We start from the raw sequence: 23,799 nt of genomic DNA, 5'->3' as shown, positions 1-23,799 counted from the left end.
GAGGAAAATTTTTAGATTAGGAATATGGTTCTTTTGATAAAATTTTAATTTTTTTCATTTGTCAAACATTTTTTCCCCTCTCTTGCATTCCACATCTACCACCACTACTCAATTTGGAAAAAAAAAAGAAAAAGAAAAAGAAAAACTCTACTAACAAATACACAATGTCCAAAAATACATTCTGCATTCAGCTAATTATTTCTCTGACAAGACATGGAGAATATTCTTTATCCATCCTTGGAATCCTAGCTGTTCATTGTTTTGCTCAGCATTTTTGTCTTTTAGAATTATTATTTTTATTGATGTTATGGTATAATTTGTTCTCCAGATTCTGTTCACTTCACTCTGCATCAATTCATACAGGTCTTCCCAGCATCTTCTGAAACTGCCATTTCTTATAGCAAAACTTCTTAAACTGTGAACTGAGACTCCATATGGGATTATGTAACTGACTATGGAGTACTGTGAAAAATTTGGCACTGGTAAAAGGTTTCTGAACACAACCTCCAAAATTTAATTCAAAAATCAAATGCTTAATGAACCTGAGGTGTTTCTGGAAGAACTTGCCTGCGTTGCCTATTGTTCTGAACACACAACATACGCACTTTGCTTTGTGCATGCATGAACAAGACAGAAAAACCTTGGCTCAGGTTCCAGAAGGGGTTGGTAAAAATTTCTCGGGCAAAAAGGGGTCACAAGTGGAAAAAGTTTGATGCCCTGTCTTATAGAACAATAGTTTTCCATAACATTCATATACCATAATTTATACAGTCATTCCCTAGGTGATAGATATCCTCTTAATTTCCAGTTTTTTTCTACTCTAAGAGGAAATGTTATTACTATTTTCACACACATATATGGGACCTTTTCTTCTTTCTTTGATCTTTTTGGGCTACAAGACTAGTACTGGTATCACTAAGTCAGAGAATATTCATATGGTATTAACTTATTAGACATAATTTCAAATTGCTTTCCAGACTATCCAGACCAACTCACAGCTCCACCAGCAACGCCTTAATATGCCTGTTTTCCCAGTCTGTTTGTATCCTCCGACCGTTCTTATAAATCTGAATAAGTTCTTTACACCTTTTGTAAATGAGACCTTTATCAGAAAAACTTGTCGCAAATTTTTATGAGGGAATATGTGAAGGAATAAATTAACTCTACCCCACTTGAATTCTTGCTAGAGAATCCATATAGATATATCAAGGAGGTCTTAGATATGAGAACTTTTTCTCTTACCTGTGGAAAATGGAATCCTCTACACCCAAGCAGATAAGCCATGGGAGCTGCCTAAAGTTCAGTGACTTTATAGATCATTGACTTAGAGCTAAAAGGGACTTTAGAAGCATGTGGTCTGATGTCCTAATTTTACAGATGATGAAATGGAGACTCAGAGAACTTGTTAGAAGTGAGATTTGAATTTTGATATTCCAGATTCCAAAGGCAACTCTCTCACCATTATGACACATTGCTCCCTTTAAAACTACAGACATTCAGTTTGAATTAGGTTTCTTTGCTGAAAAAAGGGAGAATGCTATAAAATCCTGTCTCTATATTCTCTTGTAAATTTAAATAACAGAAGTTTTATAGAGCATGAACTATTTAACTGTTTTGTATTTAGCTATTTTGACCCGAATTTAAATATTAGTGACTGTCTTACAATATCTCATTTTTATCAGCCCTATCATTTCAATGGTAACAGGAGCTTCTGATGATGAATCCTAGCAGTGCAGATTGGCACATGCTCTGTATTAGTCTTGGAGAATTGATTGGCAGTAGTGAGAGAATAAATTACATGCCCATGGTATGTCTGTCTCTTTCTCCATCTCCGTCTTTCTCTCTATTTCTCTTTGTTTTTCTCTCAATGGAACTTTAATTCATAACTTTTTGACTGTTGATCAGTATTGTCTCCATGAAACGATGCTGTCTTTCATGAGCTGATTAGTTATAATTTTAAAAAATCACTTTTACTTTATTCCTCAGTTCTTTTGCAAAAATAGAAACTTGGAGGCCAGCTGTAGGGGAATTTTTTTCTCTATTATTGTGAAGGTATGTCCTTATGGGCATATCTCAATTTTATGAAAGCCATTCATTAGAACATATGGATTTTGGGATAGCTCAATGGCACAGTGCATAGGAGCACCTTCCCTGGAATCAAAAGGATCTGAGTTCAAATCTAGCCCCAGATACTTAACACTTACTACCAGTGTGACTTTGAGCAAGCCATTTAATCCCAATTGCCTTGCCAAAAAAAAAAAAAGAAGAACATTTGGGCTTTCCCCACTAAATTCTAAAGGACGTATTTTGGACAAGGTCCTCAAAAATTAGTTTTGTAACAGAATTTCAGGGAGGGCAGGATCCTCTAAGGCCATCTGTTCCAAACTGTGCCAGAACAAGAATGCCTTCTTTAACATATCTGACCACTGGGCATTGAACAGCCTTTGTCCAACCAATGTTAGCAGCCAGTATTCAAGTGTTTGTTATTAATACGTTTGGTGTATTATGCATGAGACCACATGTAATATTACATTATGATTTGTGATTGGCATACTTAATTGGCTTTTTTTTTTTGAAGGATGACTTTACTGTGATTTTCCAAAGTTAAAAAGGCTCAGGCTTCCATGATGGTCAAGGTGGAGTAGAACAGCAAAGACTTCTCCAAGGTCTTTCTCTGACCATGTAACATTTTAATATTATGGATACAAAGGAAAAAAGACTGATACTGACTCACTGAATGAGACATTTCTGTCATGTCTGGCTCTCTGTGATCCCATTTGGGGTTTTCTTGGCAAAAATACTGAAATGGTTTGTCATTTCCTTTTCCAGCGTATTTGACAGATAAGGAAACTGAGGCAAACAGTTGACTTGTCCAAAAATGAAGGCATATCCTTCAAAGCCCATTGTTGTTTTTCAGTGATTTTCCAGTTCTAGATAACTCTTCATGACTCTCTTTTGGGGTTTTCTTAGCAAAAATACTGGAATAGTTTGCCATTTCCTTCTCCACCTTATTTTACAGATGAGGAAATTTATGCAAACAGAATTAAATGATTTATCTAGGGTCACACAGCTAATAAGTGTCTGAGGCAATATTCGAACTCTATTGGTCATAGCCAGAAGGGAGGGAAGGTTGAGTCTGACTGTTGTCTTCCTCCCCATCAGGTGGGCTTGAGAGGGAACAATCACAAAGTTACAGAAAAATAAAGGTTGAGGAAGATGGGTGATATGCGAGAAAGTTTAAAAGGATGTCTGGGATTTGTGAGATTACATTAGGGATAGCAGAGAGTAAGAAATAAAGGGAATGGAGAGAGAAGATGGAAATGTTGAGGGAAGAAAGGAACTTAGTGTTTGCTAGTCTTTCCTTACTCCCCTCATAACACCTAGTATTCTAAAAGCCTTGGTGGCCCTTCTTATAACTTTCACCTGTAGGGGCTTCTGACCATTGATGGAGATTCAAAGAATGGGATGGGGTAAAAAAAAAAAAAAAGAGGAGGGAATTAATTTTTTTGGAAAGGGACTTTATAAAATTTGAAATGCTCCAAGTCGCAAATTAGGGAACTTCCACAATATGTTCCAAGGGAAAATAACGGTAAGGAACTTCTGTGTAAGGTCGATATTGTAACGAAACCAATAATTCTCATTCAGACCCAGAGGAATTGGCAGCCTAATATGTTTATCTAAGCTTTGGGGAGGAGTTGACCTTGGAAGAGCAGCTCATTAGTAAAAGGAAATTGGTTTGAGGTCTACAGACAGAATGAAAAAAAAAAAAAAGGAAACTTCAATTTGAGTTGTGCTTTCTGGGCTAGATCATGTTTTTACATGAATATAAGAAAGTTTTGTGATTTCATTAACCTAGAGTCCCTTTATCAATTCAGATTGTGACCAACCTGTAACTTGTTAGATAAATTAGATAATTTTAGAGCTGGAAAGCCATTTAGTCCAAACTCTTCTTTTTACAGATAAGGAAACTGAGACCAAGCGAGCTTAAGTGATTTGTTACAGGTCGCACTGAGTGTATGTCAGAGATAGGATTTGAATCTAGCTTTTCCTCATCCCAAGGCCAGCCATCGATCCTCTACGTCTTGCTGTGTTTTGAAGAATATCAAATTGGTAAGAGGGAGAGAAAAAGCAGCTACAACTCTGAATTGTTATGTTTCTGTTTTGAAAAAAAAAATAGGTTCATTTAAATGGTTTTGGGGAAAGTCGGGCTGTATTGGGCAATGACAAATAAAGATGGCTTGAATTAAAAACTGTTAGAAAAGTGCATGAATTGCTGAATGGACAAAAATACTTCATGCATGGCTCTATTCCAATATTCATTGGCCTTCAATTTAACTTTTCTTTCCCTATTACTCTCAGTAAGGAGTAGAGCTGCATTTATGATGTGTGATATATAAACTGCACTAAAAAAAAAATCCTCTGAAATAAAAAACCTTACCCCATTATTGTCACTGTATTGCTGTTGATGTTAAGCTGGCTAGTAGAGTAATAGTTTAAGAATAATGAGCCACCAATTTGGCAAGTTCAATTGTTTTTCAAAATTGTGATTTAGACAATGGTTCTGAAAGAGAAAAGTTTCCAAGTATTTTCTGAAAGAAATGTTTTCAACTCTTTTCTAGTTTTTATTTACTTTAAAACACTTTTTTTGGGGGGGGGGGAAAGGGAGGATATTGGTTAGGATATAGCTGGGATGGGCCCAACTGGTGAAATGAAAATAGAATTGGTCTTGGTTTCATGGACAAAAAAGCTTATAAATTCAAACTCATTCCCCTGTTCTACCTCATTTTCCCCCTACCCATACTACCAAAGCAGACCAACTAATCTAACCCCAAAGTTTAGCTTCACTAGGAATCTCAGTGTCTGTTTCAGGAGAATCTGTATTTAATGGTAAAACCCTGTGAGTATGTCTACATTTATTTGTGAGTGTGTGTGTGCATGTGCCCACGTGTTCCTGTTCCCTACCTTTCGTACCCAAAAGGCTTCTGAGCAGAGCTGTTTTTGCTGGGTAGGCTCCTTCACTTGGCATTTGTGCTGAAGACAGCAGCAGCTTAGGTTGAAGTGGCTTTCTCTGTATGTACAGAATCCATATGACTGATAACAGATCAGAAACATCAAGCTGCCTTTGAAATTGAAGCACCAGCCTGTAGTGGGGGGATGAAAAGATCCTTATGTGTTTGATCTAAGAATGATAATTTTTTTTAAGCTAAGAAAAAGGGGTTATTTTTAACCAACCGTGTCTTCTATTCTCTGCTTCCTTCTTACCCTTGGGAATAGGGTTCAATTTCATAGATATTATATTGATACATAATTTAAACCATATGTATGCCTTTCCTAAGCAATTTTGCTGCTTCTCTTCTTTCAAGGGCCTTCTCCACATCTGGAGTGCAAGGTTTGTAGGGTCCTGCTAGGATTTAATTAAATCGTTCCCATTATCAATGCTAAAGAATCCCACGAATCTCAAAATCAATACTGTTCAGAAAATGCCTTTATTGAGAGGGAAATACCATTCAGGGTTGCCATGCATGCTCACTTGTAGCAGGGATGAGACAGGATCAAGATTGATTTGCAGAAGTTTCCAGAGAAAAGACCTTTAAATGACATTCTGGAAGGAGCGGTGAAAACTAGCTTGCATTTCTCTTACTATTAGTGATTTTGGGCAATCATTTCTATTGTTAATGTTTGCAATTCTTTTGATGACTGTTGGTTCATAAAATGAGAATAGCTATCATTGCCAATATATTAAGCAGCTAGTATACCCACTATCCTTAGAACAATCCTGAGAGGTAGCTACTATCGTTATCATTCCCATTTTCTAGTTGAGGAAACTGAGGCAGGCAATGGTTAAATGCCTTGCCCAAGGCTAGTAAATAAGACCAAATTTGAACTCGGCTCTCCCTGACTCTTGACCCAAAGTTCTATCCGCTGCATTATCTAGCTGCCTTTGTGATAGCCTTAGAATATTTATCCACTGGGGTATGGCTCTTGGTCTTATATATTTGGGTTCAAACTCTAGCTCCTATTATTTACTGCCTGTATGACTATATTCTTGGACCTTCATTTCTTCATCTTTAAAATGAAAGGGTTAGACTAAATGATCAATAAGTTATCTTCTAGCTCTAAAATTATGATCCTACAATCTCTTGTACAATCTCCACTGTGGCTTCTCCAGACTTCCTCTTTTTAAAGTAACTAGGTAGATGGATGGGTAGGTTTAGACAGATCGACAGGAAATAGACAGACAGCTAGATGGACAGATAGGAAGATTAACAGACATGATGAATAGATAATTAGAGGGATAGATAGGTAGATGGACAGACAGGAAATAGAAAGGATAGACAGATAAATAGAGGGGTAGATAGATAGACAGAATGGATAGGTAGGTAGATAGAAAGAGAGATAGAAATATGGTTTAATGGATGGGTGGATAAATAGATAGACTGATGGAATGATAGATTGATAGATGAGATGGATAGCCAGACAGGATGGATAGATGGATGGATGGGCCCAGCATTTATTTTATACTTTGTGTCAGACACTGTCCTTAAGCACTTGATTTTACTCTTTGCTTTCCATTTCTCATCCTCCCCTTCCTGCCCCTCACATCCTGATGGCTTTTAGCAGCTGACCTCACATCCAGCAAGTATACAGATCTTCCAAATATCACAATCTCCTTTATGATTCATTTCATCTTTCCTTTCAGTCTTAGAAAAAGCATTTTTTCCTTTTCTCTAGAGCTAAGACCTTTAACTTGGGACCAAAACATCTTCCATATGATTTAATTCCACAATTATTTTCTTTATTTCTAAGATCTTCAATCTCTTCTTTGCCACAGACTTCTTTCTTTCTACCCTTAAGTATGTTCAGGACACTCTTATCTTTACAAAATCTCTCGAACCAATACAACAATAAACTTTTCTTTTGATCTGGATATTCTTTTAAGCTATTATCTAATCTGTCGCCTTTATGCAGAGACCAAAGACCTTGCTTGTACAGGAGATATATCTTCTGTCTTCGATTCCTATATATTCATTTCCTTTTCTAATCCTTGGAAATTTGGCTTTCAGATTCATGCTATGGAAAACTCCAGCTTGAAGGTTACAATAACTTGGCTAAATTGAAGGAGTTATTCTTTCCTTTTTCTTTTCTTTTTTTTCTTTTTGCTGAGGAAATTGGAGTTAAGTGAGTTGCCCAGCTAAGTGAGTTTCACATAGCTAGGAAGTATTAAGTGTCTGAGACTGGATTTGAACTCAGGTCCTCCTGACTTCAGGACCTCCTGATTTCACTGTGCTATCCAGCTGCCCCTTTCTCTTTATTTTCAAAAATAAAATGTTTTACTATAGACAACATTAAACATGAGTAAGATAGCTGTTTTTGTTTAATAACTATTTCCATTTAAACTCATCAATTTCAATGGCTAAAATATCTGCACACTTTTAAGTTTCTCTAAGCCCCTATCAAGATTCTTTGATATTAATTCTAATTCACTTTTTCTCCTAAGATTGTAAATAGATGCCAGTCTTTGGTTTCTCTTGGTTTCTACCTTGTAGAGGTCAATAAGTACTTTATGCTACACTAGGACAATACTATTTATGAAGTTCTTTTCAGGTTTCTGCATTCACAATACTCCGGAGTTGGGAGAAAACTCAGTGGACATGTAGTTGACTTCATTCTCCAAAAGGATCCACACTGCCCAATAATTAGTTGTCCAGCCTTTGCCTATAGACCAGGAAATCATTGGAAAAATCTTCCTGACATCACTTCTAAATTGATTGTTTTGCAATTTTGACCCATTGTTTCTGGTTCTGCCCTCAGAGACCAAGTGAGAGCCACTAAGTTATTTTACCTGTGTAACCTCAAGCAAGTTACTTACCCTCACTTAAATCCAATTCATTTGTAAGTCAGAGCATCACTTTCCCGAAGTCATGATCCTCTTCAAGAACAAAGGACAAACAACAATAAGATTCTGTGTCTTCCAGGAAGGAGTTGGGAAAGCTGTTCCTTCCAGTAATAAACCTATGATCTCAGAATCCTATCAGTTTACCTCTTCCTTCACATGACAGACTTTCAAATATAATTTAAGACAATTACCATGATCTACTCCCTTCTCCCATCCCCCATAGCTCAAATTTATTTTTAACATTAAATTTACATAGTTGGAAAGATGATTATCTGGTTCAATCCAGACTAAATGACTAATTCCCAATATAATATTGCTGACTGATCAAGCAGCCTTTGCTCAAATACCTTTGGTATGGGGAGCTCATTATCTCATGGATAGCCCATTCCTGTTTTGGACTGCATCGACTGTTAGAAAATTTTCTGAGTTTGAGTGACCCCAACTCCATCTTCTTATAACTTTTATTTAATGATTCTAGTTCTACCCTTGGAAAGACACAAGAAAAGCCTATGGATGTTGGAAATTACCTCTCCTAAGCTTTCTTTCTTTCTTTCTTTTTTAAATCAACCTCCACGGCTCTTCCACTGTTCTCAAGAAGACTTGTTTTTCAGTTTCTTGTTGACTCTCTTTGTTCTTTTTGGACATGCTCCATTTTGTCAGGATTTCCTATAAGAAGATTGGGACTGGGGTGGACAATTCTACCTCATGCATGGTGTGATCAGTAAAAAATCAGTTCAATGAAACTGTTACATCAAGGAAGCCAAGGGGGTGCAATGGAAAGCTAAATCTGGGCTGGGATCTGGGGTCAGGAAGACCCCAGTTCAAATAAAACCTCAGATATATATTAACTGTCAGTCATATAATTTCCTTCTACCTCACTTTTCTCATTGGCAAAATGGGGATAACGATAGTACCTATAGTACCTATCCCTCTGTGTTACTATGAGGATAGAATTGGGTGGTATTGGGAAAGCATTTAGCAAGCCTTAAAGTATTGTAGACATGCTTGTTATTATCTTTGGACTTAGGCATATATATGTTAACAAATGCATTATAAGCTCATATAAGTTTTTTTTTTGATTCACCTTTGGTCATACTTTTGACTCAAGTTCAGCCACTAGACCAGGAGAATCACTACTTCTTTTTTTTCCCATATAAATGTTAAGCTTACCTCTTCTGTATTTCCTGATTCTAACTATTCTGGACCATAAAGATTACTTCCTCTTTAGAAATTCTGTTCTAATCTATAATCATTCTGTTAAATCCTTAGATTGTTTAATATATGGACATTTATTTCCTTAATTAGATTGCAAACTCTCTGTGGGCAAGGGGCCATGATTCATGGCTCTCTAGTTTCTTTTACAGATTTGGGTTCATTTCAGGTAAGGAATTCTAGGGAGACTAGACCCCTTACCCAGAATTAGTGGAGGGGGGAAGATAAATAGGTAGGAATAGCTAAAATGACTTTGGAAGCCACAGTTCAGTCCTTGTCACTAGAGGAATTCTAATAACTTTTGTGTTAATCTTTATTTAGCTAATGAGTGATTGGTGCAGTCCAAAGTATTTCTGGAGTCTTTTGGGTGTAGATTGGGGCATTCATAAAAGCTTCCCCTAATTTTGTCCTATTCAGATAAAAAAGGGCTAGCCCTTACCATCTCCTACTCCTCTTAATCTGTCTGGAGTTCAGGACAGATATGATTTCCTGAACATTACTTATGTTTTCAGTTCCTAGCTTCAGTATCAGAGAAGCCTGAGAGACTGAGGTGGTCCTAAAGGGACCTTATAACTTATTTTTTCTGAGTGAAGATTCCACCATGCAAAACAATAATAATAATAATGATCTGCTGCTCACAGGAGAAGCAACAGGAAATAGAAGATTGGGTTCAGTCAGAAGGACCTATAAAAGTCCTACTTTTCACATCTGTGTTATCTTATGTAATTTATTTCATTTTTCAAAGCCTCATTAACTTCATGTAGAAACTCAGAATAATAACCAATAACATGCTGGTAAATATTTAACAATGAGCTCTTTGGGGAGAAAAGTATGTAATACATACTTTTAAGTTTAAACTTATTAACACGTTTTCTATCACAACAAAACATCAAATCAAAACCTAGTTTGTAGCATTTGCCAATTTCCAAAGTGTAAATATTCACAATGAAAATTTAACAACTGGCTCACCAGAGCCCATTTGGATTGACTCCACCTGAAACACTTGGAGTCCCTGTCTCACAGTGTTATTGTAAGGGAAGTGCTTTCCAAACTTGGAAACAAAGTGAGGTCCTACCGATTGAGACTTAGTGGAAAAATTGTGGTATATGAATGTAATAGAATATTGTGGCCCTGCATGAAATGATTATAAGAAATTAAGAAACATGGTCAGATTTGTATGAATGGATGCAGAGTGAAATGAGTGGATTTAAAAGAACAATAAACAGGATAATTAGAATAATGTAATTGAAAAGAACTCTAAAAGGAAACCAAACTGAGATATTGGCATGATCAGTCCTGGTCCCAGAGAAAAGATTATAGAGTCAGTGTAAAGAGGTGGGGAAGTATGAAAAGAGAATGTTCTATACACTATCAATGGTCATTAGCAGTGAGTACTGCTTAAATGCTTTTCTCTATTCCAAGGCTCTGTGCGTGTGTGTCTGTGTGTGTGTGTGTATATAAATTTTTTTTTTTTAAAGAAAGTTCTTTAAAAACCTTGTTTCCTAGTGAATATAAATTATTATTATTCTGTATTGGAGCAGCCTTTCATCTATTAAATTCCATTGCTATCGGTGGGATTTCCACCCCCCCCCCCCATCCATTTACTGTTCTCAGTAAAGGCTTACTGTTTTTATAAAGTTCTCTAAACACACATGATTGACTCAAACCATGACATAAAATGGCTTAGATTTGGCAAAATTTAAGTTTTAATTAGTCCCACTGTGAATTTGGATCAAAACTCAGGTTGTTCTTAGCCTTTATTAATTTGCATTTTTGTTAAATACGGTTTCTTTTTTTTACTAAGTACATTTTCTTAAGAAAGGAGACAATTTAATTTACTGCGACCGATGTGAATTAAATTATTTGTTTACATCCTGACATGTTGTTCTCTTTCGTGAAAACAAAATAAAGTTTTTCATTCTTTTTATGAGCTCCCTAATTACTTTTTGCAGTATTCTGCTAGAATAGTCAAAAACTTGAAAAAGTAATTACAAAATTCTCAAACACAGCAGGAGGTTTTTGTTGGGAGAGATAACATTGAAAATGTATCTTAAAGACAAAGCTGGGGTTTGAATACTGTCTTCAAGCTTTTAGGAAACTAGCTCCTTGGAAAGCAAAACCTATCATAACATTTTAGAGTTATGGATGGAAGAGATCTTAGGAATCGGCTCCTCAATTCCATTTATTCGACATTAATTAAGTGTTTGCCACTAGGCACAAGGACTGGAAGTCAAGTCAAATTTACAAAAATGAATTAAACAAATAAGCATTTTTAAAGCACTTACTATGTGCCAGGCACTGTGCTTCATTGTAATATAAGATAGAGACTTCTCTTGATGAGTTTATATTATAATGAAGACAACAGGTAAAGGGGGAGCTAAAAAGATGTAGGGATGCATGTACAAAAATGTTTGTGGCAGCCCTTTTCATGGAGGCAAGGAACTAGAAACTGATAGATGCCCAATTGGAGAATGGCTGAATGAGTTGTAATATATGAATGTTATGGAATATTATTGTTCTGTAAGAAATGACCAACAGGATGGTTTTAGAGAGGCCTGGAGAGACTTACAGGAACTGATGGGAAGTGAGCTGAATAGAACCAGGAGATCATTGTACATGGCAATGACAAGATTATATGATGATCAATTCTGATGGTTCTCTTCAACAATGAGATGATTCAAACCAGTTCCAATGATTTTATGATGATGAGAGCCATCTGCACCCAGAGAGAGGACTGTGGGAACTGAGTGTGGATCACAACATAGTATTTTCACTTCTTTTGTTGTTGTTTGCTTGAATTTTATTTTTTCTCATTTTGATCTGATTTTTCTTACGCGGCAAGATAATTGTATAAATATGTATGCCTACATTGTATTTACATATATATTTACCATGTTTAACATCTATATTGGATTACTTGCCATCTAGGGGAAGTGGTAAGGGGAAAGAGGGGAAATTGGAACACAAGTTTTTGCAAGGGTCAGTGGTGAAAAATTATCCTTGCATATGTTTTGAAAAAAAAGCTTCAATTAAAAAAAAGTCGTGGGGTTGGAGAAGGTACTTATACATGGTAGATAAAATAGAACAAATCAGGATCGGAGCCTGAGAAAAGTAATATAAACTTGGAAGGAAACTGAGCCACTAAATTGTATATAAAGATCATTGCGGCAGCAGGTGGATTTAGAAAACAGCATTTTAACATTATCTATCTTCTGTTATATATTCATTTATTTTGTTGGATAAATCCCAATTATTTTTTAGCTTTGTATTTGACACCTTGTGTTTGGCCTTGTATTTGACATTTCTTCCTGAAGAGGAAGGAAGATCTGGTTGGGCTAGGCAAACTGATGTTGGAGGTTCTGGGAGGAATCGAACAAAGGGAGGAAGGGGACACAGGGACTGAGTGTACTTGGGAGGTGAAGATCCAAAGCCAATAGGTTGTATTTTTGAAGAGTTTTTTTTTTTTTAATTGGGGGAATTTAGGTAAAGCAGTCCACTCTGAGGGACAAGGAAATGGATGTATTTATTACCCAAATTTATTCTCATATTTTACTGAGTTCAGAATAGCTTGTAACCCCAGGAAGAAGAAAAAAAATGCTGCCTTTGAACATTCATAAAAGGCAAACAAATACCCTTGAGTGAAGAATCTATCCACATAAATTTATTCCTAAATAAAGATTCAATTTAGATTTTTAAAGTCTTATGTGCACTCAGAGGTACCTATTACTGTTTGAGTTTCCTCAGGGGATTCCTATACCTGACTCTGGTGTCATCAGCTTCTCATTGGCTTTTTACAGGAGGATTACAGGCACAATTTTTGTTTGAAGATTTCTTAAAATAATATCTTCTTTCAGAAATCATTACCACCACAGATTATATCTCCTTTTTTCTTTGTTCTTCTCTGGCTAGTGGGCTCTGATGTTCTTGCTTAGAACCCAGATATTGAGAAGTGAAGATTTCTTCCCAAGAATCAACCACTAAATATATTGAGTTCAAATCCAGAATTTTGAAAGTTGTTATACTCTATTCTTATATATTATCTTTTTTTACATGAAAAGTTTTTTGATATCTTTAAAAAAATTCTTCTGCAACACTAAACCCTTCTTTGTAAGACAAAAAAAAAACAAACAAACTAGTTCAGTAGAGCTGATTGACAAAATGACATCTGGTAGCATATACAACATTATGTTCTTGAAATCACTGCTTCTCTACCAAGCATGTTCCGTCAAAATAATAAGCATAATAAAGTCTGAATAATAATTTACATAGCACTCTAAGGTTTATAAAATACTTCACAAACATTCTTTTTTTGTCCTCACCATGAATCTGGAAGAACATGCTATTATCCCCATTTTACAGATGAGGAAACTGAGGCAGACAGAGGATAATTAATTCACCTAGGATCACAGGCTCTTAAGTATGTGCTGCTGGATTTGAACTTGGGAAACAATAAGTATGTCTCAGAAAACTGAACTAGTTTTGGATTTCCCCAGCTTAATTGTTTCTCCTTTTAATGATACAGTTAGACCATAGCTCAAGCATATTGCCTGCTGGTAACAACACTGCACATTCTTCTACCCCAAGATAAGTTTCCTGTCATATTCATGTTATTAATATAAGATCACTGGGGGTATTCTTATCTGTATTAAAATTACTTTAAAAAATCAGAGCTGTGCTTTAGTGGAATTTGAATAAATATCTTGTTTTTAATTCAGTAATCCATTACTAAGCACCTACTCTGTTCAAGACAGATTGGGATAGTGAATAAAGGGGTCAGATTTGGGATCAGGAAGTTGGGAGATTCTGCTTTTGACTTACACTCAATTGTAATCCTGGGTGTCACTGAAAATGCTTACTATCCCAAGCTGATCATCGAGAGGGGGAATCTTCTCATTCCCTATATCAATGAAGTCTCATTTTGGGGAATACATTGAGTATGGCTCTGTGTTACATGTTAGGGACACAAAGGGAAAAAACAGACACTGGTCTGGCTCTCAAGTCCTTTATATTGTATTTATTAGCAGATCCTTTCTTTTCTTTTCTTTTCTTTTTTTTTTTTTTAAATAAGAATAGTTTTTTTTTATTTTCAAAATATATGCAAAGATAATTTTCAACATTTACCCTTGTAAAACCTTGTTTTTTTCTCTTCTTTCTCCTACCCCCTTCCCTAGGTGGCAAGTAACCCAATATATGTTAAACACGTACAATTCTTTGAAACATATTTCCACACTTAGCATGCTGCACAAGAAAAATCAGATCAAAAAAGGAAAAAATGGGAAAATAAAACAAAAAGCAAGCATATAACAACAAAAGAAGTGAAAAAACTTATATTGTGATCTCCATTCAGTTGCCATAGTACTCTCTCTCTGGGTGCAGATGGCTCTCTCCATCACAAGACCATGAAACTGGCCTAGATCACCTCACTAATGAAAAAAGCCATGGACATCAGAAGTAATCATTATATAGTCTTGCTGTTGCCATGTACAATGATCTCCTGGTTCTGCTCACTTCCCTTGGCAACAGTTCATGTAAATCTTTCTAGGCTTTTCTGAAATCATTCTGCTGATTGTTTCTTAGAGAACAATAGTATTTCATAACATTCATATCCTATAACTTATTCAGGCATTCTCCAGCTGATGGGCACCCACTCAGTTTCCAGTTCCTTGTCACTACAAAAAGGCTGCCACAAATATTTTTAGCAGATCCTTTCTATAAAGATTAGATAAGTTTATGATGACTAAAGATGATAGTATTATCATATATATGGAGAGGAGGGATTTTCTGAAGAATCGAACCAAAAGAGCCAATAGATTAGACTCCTGCAATATGTAGTTCAGTTAGAACAGATGGGGATATTTAGCATAACAAGAGAAGACTGATGATGTGATAGCTGTCTTCAGATATTTGTAGGGCTGATAAGTGGAAGAGAGATTAGCCTGGGACTGCTTGGTCCCAAAGGGAGACCCTGGAAACAATGGATAGAAGTTACAGAGAGAATGATTTGATTTTGATTTAAAGACAAAACTTCCTAACAATTTGAGGTCCCTCAGAGTAAAGTGGGGTGTCTTGAGGGATAGGAGTTTTCTTTTACTGGAGGACTTCAAGATAACAAAGATTGGATTGATTGTTGGAACATCCTAGAGATGAGTCTTGACTAAAATATGAGTTGGATTAGATCCTTGTAATGACCCTTCCAACTCTGACATTTTGTGATTCTGTGAAGGGTGGCTTAAAGTTTATTTAGTTTTCCCTTTGATCTCATTCCCTGTCACTGACTTGCACTGATTGGGTGCGTCCCCAGAGGGTGAATGCTTTCTTAAGCTTTAAAGGTAAATCTGTAAATGACTACAGGTAGCTCATGAGCCCACATCCATGTGCTTCTCATGAACAATCAGCAATAAACTCAAGTTTTAGCAAAAGTATTTATTCAAATGATAATAAGAATAGTAGTTACAGAGCATCTACCTCCCAAGATGGAAAAAATTCTCTTGACAAATACAACATCTTGGCAATGGGGCAGTAGAAAGTAGGCACAAAAGACCAGTAGCTTTGTAGTAAGGTCCAATTATAGGGAATAGGCCAGGAATCTCACAAGTCTAGAGCAGTAGGACTTTGTGTTCTTTTTTTCTCAAGTGAGTTCACTATGGGAAGTCACATATTGATGGTCAAGTTGCTTAATTCTCATCTGGGCTGGCTCCTCACCAAGCACAGCCACTGCTGGAATTGGTCAGGTACATTGCTCATCTGTTGTCCAGTCATTTTCCAGTCATGTCCAGCTCTTTGTGACTGGACCGCATTTGGGATTTTCTTCCATTTCTTTCTCCAGCTCATTTTATAATTGAGGAAATTGTGTTAAGTGACTTGGGTCACGTGGCCCGCAAATGACTCTGACCAGATTTGAAATCATAAAGAAGAGCCTTCCTGGTTCCAGATGGCATTCTATCCACTGTTGCCAGCCCATCTATTGGGTTTGCTCCTTAATGCTCAGCTTCAAACTGTATTACTTTCAGCCTTTGCAAAGCCCAACAAGGCGTTATTCTGCTTTTTTTAGTTGGAATGTTATTGGGCTTTTTTAGAAAGGGCAATAGGTTTGGCACAAGTGTCTCCCCTTAAGACCTTGGTTTTGGTGTGCATCATTTTCTAGGAAGTAGGTAAGAGAGAGAGATATAGCTTCTCCCTTTCAACAATTCTTGCAGGTTCAGGGCCAGGGTCCCTCCCCACCAGCACCAGCTTGTGGGACTTTACCTCACTTATAGCCACAGACAAATTCCCTGTTCCACATATCCCAGATTTCAGTCGGGAGGCTCCCATATAAATGGAGACATTTGGGACTAGTTCTGGTCTTTGCAAGTAGGCTATTCTAATCCTAGGGCTCCTCTCCAAAGTGTAAATCACTTCATTTATATCAGAAAGGGCCTCACCTTTATTTTTCAGCAGCTCTGCCTTTTGCCCTTCAGACCTTCTATTTGGCTGAATTTCAATGACCTTATTTTTCTATCTACATTATCTTTTGTTGCAATAAAAGGATATTATTAATTACTTAATTGTATGTTGTCACAAATAGCCATCAAGATCATAAATAAAATTTAAAAGTTGCATTATTAAAAAATCAGTGTATGGATCTGAATGTATATGTGTATCTTTGTAAATGTGGATCTGTTTAGATAGTAATACTTTTTTCGTTTCTCCCTTTATAGATCAAAGTTTTATTAATGTCTTTGGATATTTATGGTAACGATTTTCAAAAAATCCTACCTGCCACTACTCCCTGTAGTAAAAAGAATGTTTAAGTAAAACTGACCAATAGAACAACTACATCTTAAAATGTATGTGATATTTTGCACCTGTAGCCCCTTACCTCTCTTCCAAGGGATGTTTCATCATTTATTCCCAGGACTGAGACTGGCCCTTGCATTTTACAGTCATAAGATCCTACATGGGAAAGATGTTAGAGGTCTTAGAAGTCTAATCTCCCTCATTTAAGAAAAAAAATAGAGGTTCAAAGGTGAAGGGTTTGTCCAAAGTCACAAGGTCGCAGTCGCAAAGTCACAAAAGAGAAAGCAATGTTTATGTTCAACTAATCTGAATATTAATCAAATGATAAACATTTATTAAAAGCCTACAATCTATCAGGCACTATACTAAGCCTTATAAACTAAAAGTGGCAAAAGACACTCCCTGTTTTCAAAGACTTTATCTAATTGTAGACAAATATATACAAAATAAGGTGTATACAAATAGATAGGAATAATTTACAGAGGAAAGACTGAATAAGAAGGGTGGAGAGAAAGAATAAGTTATGATATGTTGATGCAATAGGATATTATGGTGACAAATCAACAATAAATATGAACCTTGCATGGAAGCATGACAATAAATGAATTTTAAAAATTAAAAAAAAATTCAATGTATAAATATGAATTAGGTATGGTATACCCAGCACAAAGCCATTATTATCAGAGAATTCAGGAATATTAATACTAACAAAATTACTTGGACAAATCTCATTGGAGCATGAAATATTTTGTAAGTTGGCTAATTAGTCATTTAATATTTCACCTTTATGGTACACAGGTCAATCAAACATCAACCTGAATCTCTCTGGTGGTGTCTTTTCTTCAGGGCTAATTCCTCCCTTGGCAAAAACCCACACTTGCTGCTGCTTAAACCCCTTCTCTTGGCAGTGTTGGAACTACCTGAAACATGGTTTTTTTCTGTCATTGATGGCCCACTATCTTTCTGGTAAGAGATGCTGCCAGTGTGACCTTTTAAGTTCTCACAAGGCAAAAAAGAGACAAAGGAGATGTTTTCATCTCTGACACTAGCTTGTCTAGATAAGACATATGTTCTTGGTTTGTTGCCCATGGAGGGAAGAGCAGTGCCCCCCCTCACTTTGGACAGCTAGCAGTTCAGAGAGTAGTATTCACACTTCAAATCCAGGAGGAAGAAGGTAGACTAGATGGGGATTGTCCATATAATGTATCCTTGGAGTTTGGTCTCAGTAGTTAAATTATGGGACTCAACAAAGCCAGGAGCCATGTGGTTAGAAAATTTTCCTACCCATACTGATCCATCTCTTCAACTCCAAGGAGAGTGTCCCAAAGGGAAAGAAAGGAGAGAGCTACAAATGTATAGCATATAATGTTATATTTTGTTATCTAAGTGTTTACTGAGTCCCTACCTTTATCAGACACCAGGGGAGGATTAAAAGAATAATTTTCAAATGTACACATCCCTGTCTTTAAAGATTTTAGAATTCCAGTAGTGAATAAGCTTCTTGAGGGAAGGAAATGTTTCATTTTTGCCTTCATATCATCAATGTTGATCACACAGTAAGCACTTAGTGTATATTCAACAAAATTGAATTGTGATCAAGTTGAAATGTTAATGATGATCTTTATTTTATCTGGTTTTAAAAGAAATTTTGCTTTTCAAACACTTTCTAAAAACAAGCCTGCTTTAATGTTTTTATATTTTCTGAAGTCATTAATATAATTGCTGATCATCCTGCTGTTGAACCAGTTGCTACTCAGTTGATCATGTTTGGATGATTAAATTGCTAAAACTCACCAGACCATTTCTGGTCATTGCCGTGATGTCACTGACAAAGCTGTTGACACCATTGCTTAACGCATTCTTATGGTAAGAAAAAATGAAAGATGGGGAAAAAAGAGGGAGTATGAAGCAAATGTCCCTAAATGATCTTTCCGACTTGGGCATGGACTCTTTTTTTCCAAAGGGCTGGCCGGTTTGTGTCTAGACCAAAATAAATGATCTCATTTTTCCTTAGAGTCACCAGACAAGGTAATGTTACAATAGTGATTTCATTGGTTTCACTGATACAATACAACACACTAGAGTGCAAATTGATGGTGTGCTTACTGTATTCAGGACCACTGTGGGGGGTCCTGAGGGAAGTACAAAATTTCCAGGTGATACACTTATTGCTTACTTGTTCTCCGTTGCCTCTGGGATGAACTACAAGCTCCTCGGTTTGGCATTAAAAGCTTTTCATGGTCTTACTCCTATCTATCTTGCAGACATTTTTCATTACTCCACTTTTTGAACCAGTTGCTCCATAAACTGGTCTCCTTCCTATTTCCCAAGCTTGGAGAACCATCATTCTATCTGTATTTTGATGTCTAATCTGCCCCATGTTTCAGGCATTCAGTTTCATCAAGCATTTATTAAGTGCCTTCTTGGTTTAAGATAATTTAAGTGGTACAGTGGATAGAACATACAGCCTGAAGTCAGGAACAATCATCTTCCAGAGTTCAAATCTGATCTCAGACACTTACTAGTTTTGTGATCACTTCACCCTATTTACCACAGTTTCCTTATTTGTAAAAGCTGGAGAATAAATGGCAAACTGCTCCAGTATCTGCCAAGAAAACCCCAAATGGGGTCATGAAGAGTTGGACACAACTAAACAACAAGGGATAGAAGGCATTTGTTGGAGACCTGGTTTTGAGTTTTGTTTTGGATGCTTATCAAAATATGATTGGGGGGAGCCACTGGATCAGTTCCCTGATTTCCACAATGTGAGGCTCTAAAAGTCACCACTGATTGCTGATCTACAACACTGATGAAAGGAGTTCTCATGCTGGGAATCCTTCTCTAAAACAGGAACTATGGGTCAGAATTGTTAAAACCCCTCAACCAAAAAAAAAAAAAAAATTACTCCCAAACCCTCAGGCTGCTTACTATGTTTTCTAAACCAGCTAATTCTAATAATGAATATTTACCATGTTTTACTGGGTCATATGCCAGAAACCAAGAAGTTACAACTCTGGTTAGTGGTCAGTGTTGGAAAGCAACTCCAGTTTCTTTCTTTGGGAATAGAGAATAGATCCTTTGCTCCTGATGCAGGAGGGATGAGAAGAAGCTGTCTGTATGCGCTGAAGAGGGGGGAACTGAGCAAGCACAGAAGCCACAAGGGGAGCATATGCAGCCAATTTCCTTCACTGGAAATTTTTAAGGCTACAGCTCTCCCAAAGGATTGGTTTATGTAAGTGAAATTGTGGTAGAGGGCTGGTCTATGTGACCCTGAGGTACACTCAGTGCTGTTCCCCTATAATTCTTGATTTCTACCATTATGGAGATGCCAAAGACCAATTAACCAGTAAAAATGAACCCCTGGATAATAATAAAAATTCATATTCATATAGTGCTTTAAAATTTACAAAGTACTTTTTCACAACAACACCACGAGGCAGGTTGTACAAATGTTAATATCCCCCAGTTTACAGATGAAGGGAATGACGCTCAGATACATTAGATATAAGCTTGATAATTTATAGCTAGATAACAAGGTCACATAGTAAACACGGAAGGAAGGTAAGGAAGTTTAAAGCTGAGGCTCTTGATTACATGGAAGTCCACTTCTCAAGCCTCGATGCCCTCCCCCAAGCCATGTAGGGGCTGCTCCCCTCCCTGTCTCTCCAAGCTGGGGACACTTATTGGATCCTATTGTAGAGAAAGAACAAAGGGAAAATTTGGAAAAGGCTGCTGCAAGTGTTTGGGATTCAAGTGTAAGAAAATAGGACAATGAATGAGAGTCTTTAGCTAGGCAGTGGAGAGAGGAGGATGCCACAAATCTGTGACTGGGAGCCCTCCAAAGCTTTCTGCCATGAAAACAGTCAGTTAACAAACATTTATTAAAGCTCTACTATGTGTCAAGCATTGTACTAAGCTTTCAAGGAGTTTACAATCTAATGGCAATAAAGAAGAGAATGAATTTTTAGCTTCTCCATCTTATCCACTTCCACCAAATTGAGTGTGTTTTGTGTGTTTTTGAGAATGTCTATGTTGTCCAGGGAAAAAAATACAGTGGTCACCCCAGGTCTGGCCACTACCCCTCCACCAATGGACACAAAAACTTGAATCTCTCCATATCTGGGCCAGTTTACCTGTCCCCATATTGCCTGTTGCTCTTGAGGCAAATGTAGAGAGGGTGAGAGGGAATAGACACCTCTTGAGCTTAGCTTGCCAAGGCTCAGAACTCCTGAGCTCAAGAGATCCACCTCCTCGGCCTTGCCAAATTGCAGAAGTTACTGATTCTAAATCAGTAATTGGACTGTCTGACACATTTGGGAATATGGCCACAGGTGCATGAAAAGGAAGAACACAATGACATAAAACTTTGGTGGAGAATTTTGCTAATTTTCACTAACCTTAAAACCTCTTCAGAGGCATTGCTTTTGAGGTAGAACTTCCTTCTGACTTGTATTATGACTTAATAATATCTAGCATTTATATACCACTCTAAGGCTTGCAAAATGCTTTAAACATACATTCTCTCATTCGATTCTACAACAACCCTGAAAAATGGGTGTTGTTATTATTCTCATTTCACAGATGAGAAACTGAGGCAGAGGATGAATGACTCATGACTCTAGAGTCATCCAGCTAGGACAGATTTTAACTCAGGTTTCACTCCCCCCAAGCTCTCTACCCCCACTGTAGGTTCTTTAGCTTTCAAGTTATACTTGAATCATTAATCAGTGAGGAAACTGAGTCCCCTTGGATTCAGTTTCCTCTCCTTGAAACAAAGGGCTGAAGATAATGACCTCTGTGGTGGCAATCTCCATTTCTAAAATCACGATTTAATACTTTATTGTAAGTGACTTCTTCTGTAGAGAAGACTCCAGGAGAGAGGTTCAGAGTGTGAGATCAGTGACATACAGCATCCCTCAGCTGAATAGGGCTGAGTCAGGGAAAAAGAGCATGGACATATAGGTAACAAAATTGCTTCCAGGGAGCTCACAGTGCATTTAGGGGTGAATGGAGCAGAGCCAGGCAGGGGCCAAGCGCACCCCAGCCTGCCAGCTGGTAGCTTTCTATCTTACCTATCTATTTTTGCTAACTAGGTTCTAAGCTCTACTGTTCCTATGCTTCTGGAGGATTGTGAATGATTTAAATGCTCTTTAAATTTAGATTTAACCCTTCAGGGAAAAGTCTTAGCTTCCCCTCCTTAGTCATAGCTGTTGGCATAAGCAACGATACAGCAAGTCCTGGAAAGGACACATCAGTGGCCACCAATACAATTTTCCCTGTCAGTGCTTCCCTACTAATTTGATAGATGAGAAAGGAGGCTCACAGAGAAAGACTAGTCCAATTTCATAAAGATAAAAAGCTTCAGGCGTGGGATTTGGATCTCCAGTATCCCGACACTGGAATCAATAACTTGGAAGCCTTCACCCTATTTCCAATGTCCTTTAGCAAGATGGCACTCTTCTCCAAATGTAGATAACAAAACTGGAAAGCATTTGAGAAATCATTAACCCCAGTAACAACAGATGAGCTGCTTGGCTGTTTTCCTTTGTTCTCAAAGAGTACCAAAATGACATTTCATTTTGGAGTCAAGTGACTATGGCTGATTAGAACAACATGAGCTCAGAATACTATGCCCCAGGTTGGACACAAATAGTCCCTCTGAACATTTAGGATGAACCCTCTAACTCTGGGCATCTCCCATTTTTTCTGAGGTCATTCAATTCTGCTTTGCTCATTGTGGACACAGCCCCTTCTCTGATGAGGGCACACCATGCTGGGTGCTCCCTTGCCAGTGTCTCCCATCTTCCCAAGTTTTTAAGAGAAACCTTGAGAATGTCCTTGTATTGCTTTTCCTGACCATCTTATGAATGCTTGCCATGTATGTGTTTTCCATAAAAGATTATTTTTATGGAGAACACATGAGTAAATGAGATCTATAAGCCAATCAGTTTTTTCAAGGTAGCGGAACTGGGTCTAGTCCCAAAGACTTGATTTCCCGGCCAGCCCGCTTTCTACAAAACCACTTGCCTCCTTGTCATAAATAGTATTTGCCATCACTTCTCTGCTCCATGAATAAAGTGAGATAAGTCTTTTTTATTCAGGGTTACAGATGGTGAAAGATATAAAGCATTTGAGGGGAATCTTTTAAAACAGCTGTAAACCAAGATGATGCTTGCAGACTGAAATCCAGCAGCTTTGTTTGACCTCAATCTTAAAATACTTTCACAAGTAATTGGGTCTGAAAGGCTCTGGATTTTTTCCCCCTCTAGCCCTAGGATGCCATTATATAGTTGCCACAGGGGGAGCATATGTTGGCTGCCAAAAACCTAAAGCAGATCTTTGGATGTTAAACAGATAAGATTTGGTCATAGATTTTAACTATCAGAGAACCAAATATATAATCCATTTGAGTCTTGAGACTGCCGACTGTGTGCTGGAAAATGGGGTTTCTACAGCTATTTTTGGCAGTGGTAGAAGGCCTGAAAAAATGCCACTTTACCCTGATTCCATGCATCAGAGGAGATTTAAGCACCTTTACAGGATATTCTGATGAAAGAAGTTTTGTTCAGTGGCCATGCCGGTTGGAGCGTTTGCAGGGGGTGTTTCAGAGAAGGCTTGGGGGAAAAAATCCTTTAGGTTGGAATTTTTCACAGTGCTTGTCTCTCCAAGGCCATCAGTGATCTCTCAATAAACAAATGTTATTTGATATGATCAGAACTTAGAAACATGGCTCTAATTTATTCTGACCACAGGCTTGGGGCATGAAAATTGGCTTGCATCTTGGGGTTTTGTTGGAGAAAGGAGCATACTTAGTGATTTAAAGACCAATAAATAGCTGAATGGCAGTCATTTGATAATTTTGTTATTTAAAAAAATACTTATAAAAGTACATAATTAACAGAGATGCAGCAATT

The sequence above is a fragment of the Sarcophilus harrisii genome, chromosome 5 (genome assembly GCF_902635505.1).
Source record: "Sarcophilus harrisii chromosome 5, mSarHar1.11, whole genome shotgun sequence".
Lineage (NCBI taxonomy): Eukaryota > Metazoa > Chordata > Mammalia > Dasyuromorphia > Dasyuridae > Sarcophilus > Sarcophilus harrisii.
The sequence above is the reverse complement of the archived record's forward strand: the minus strand, read 5'-3'. Positions refer to the sequence as shown.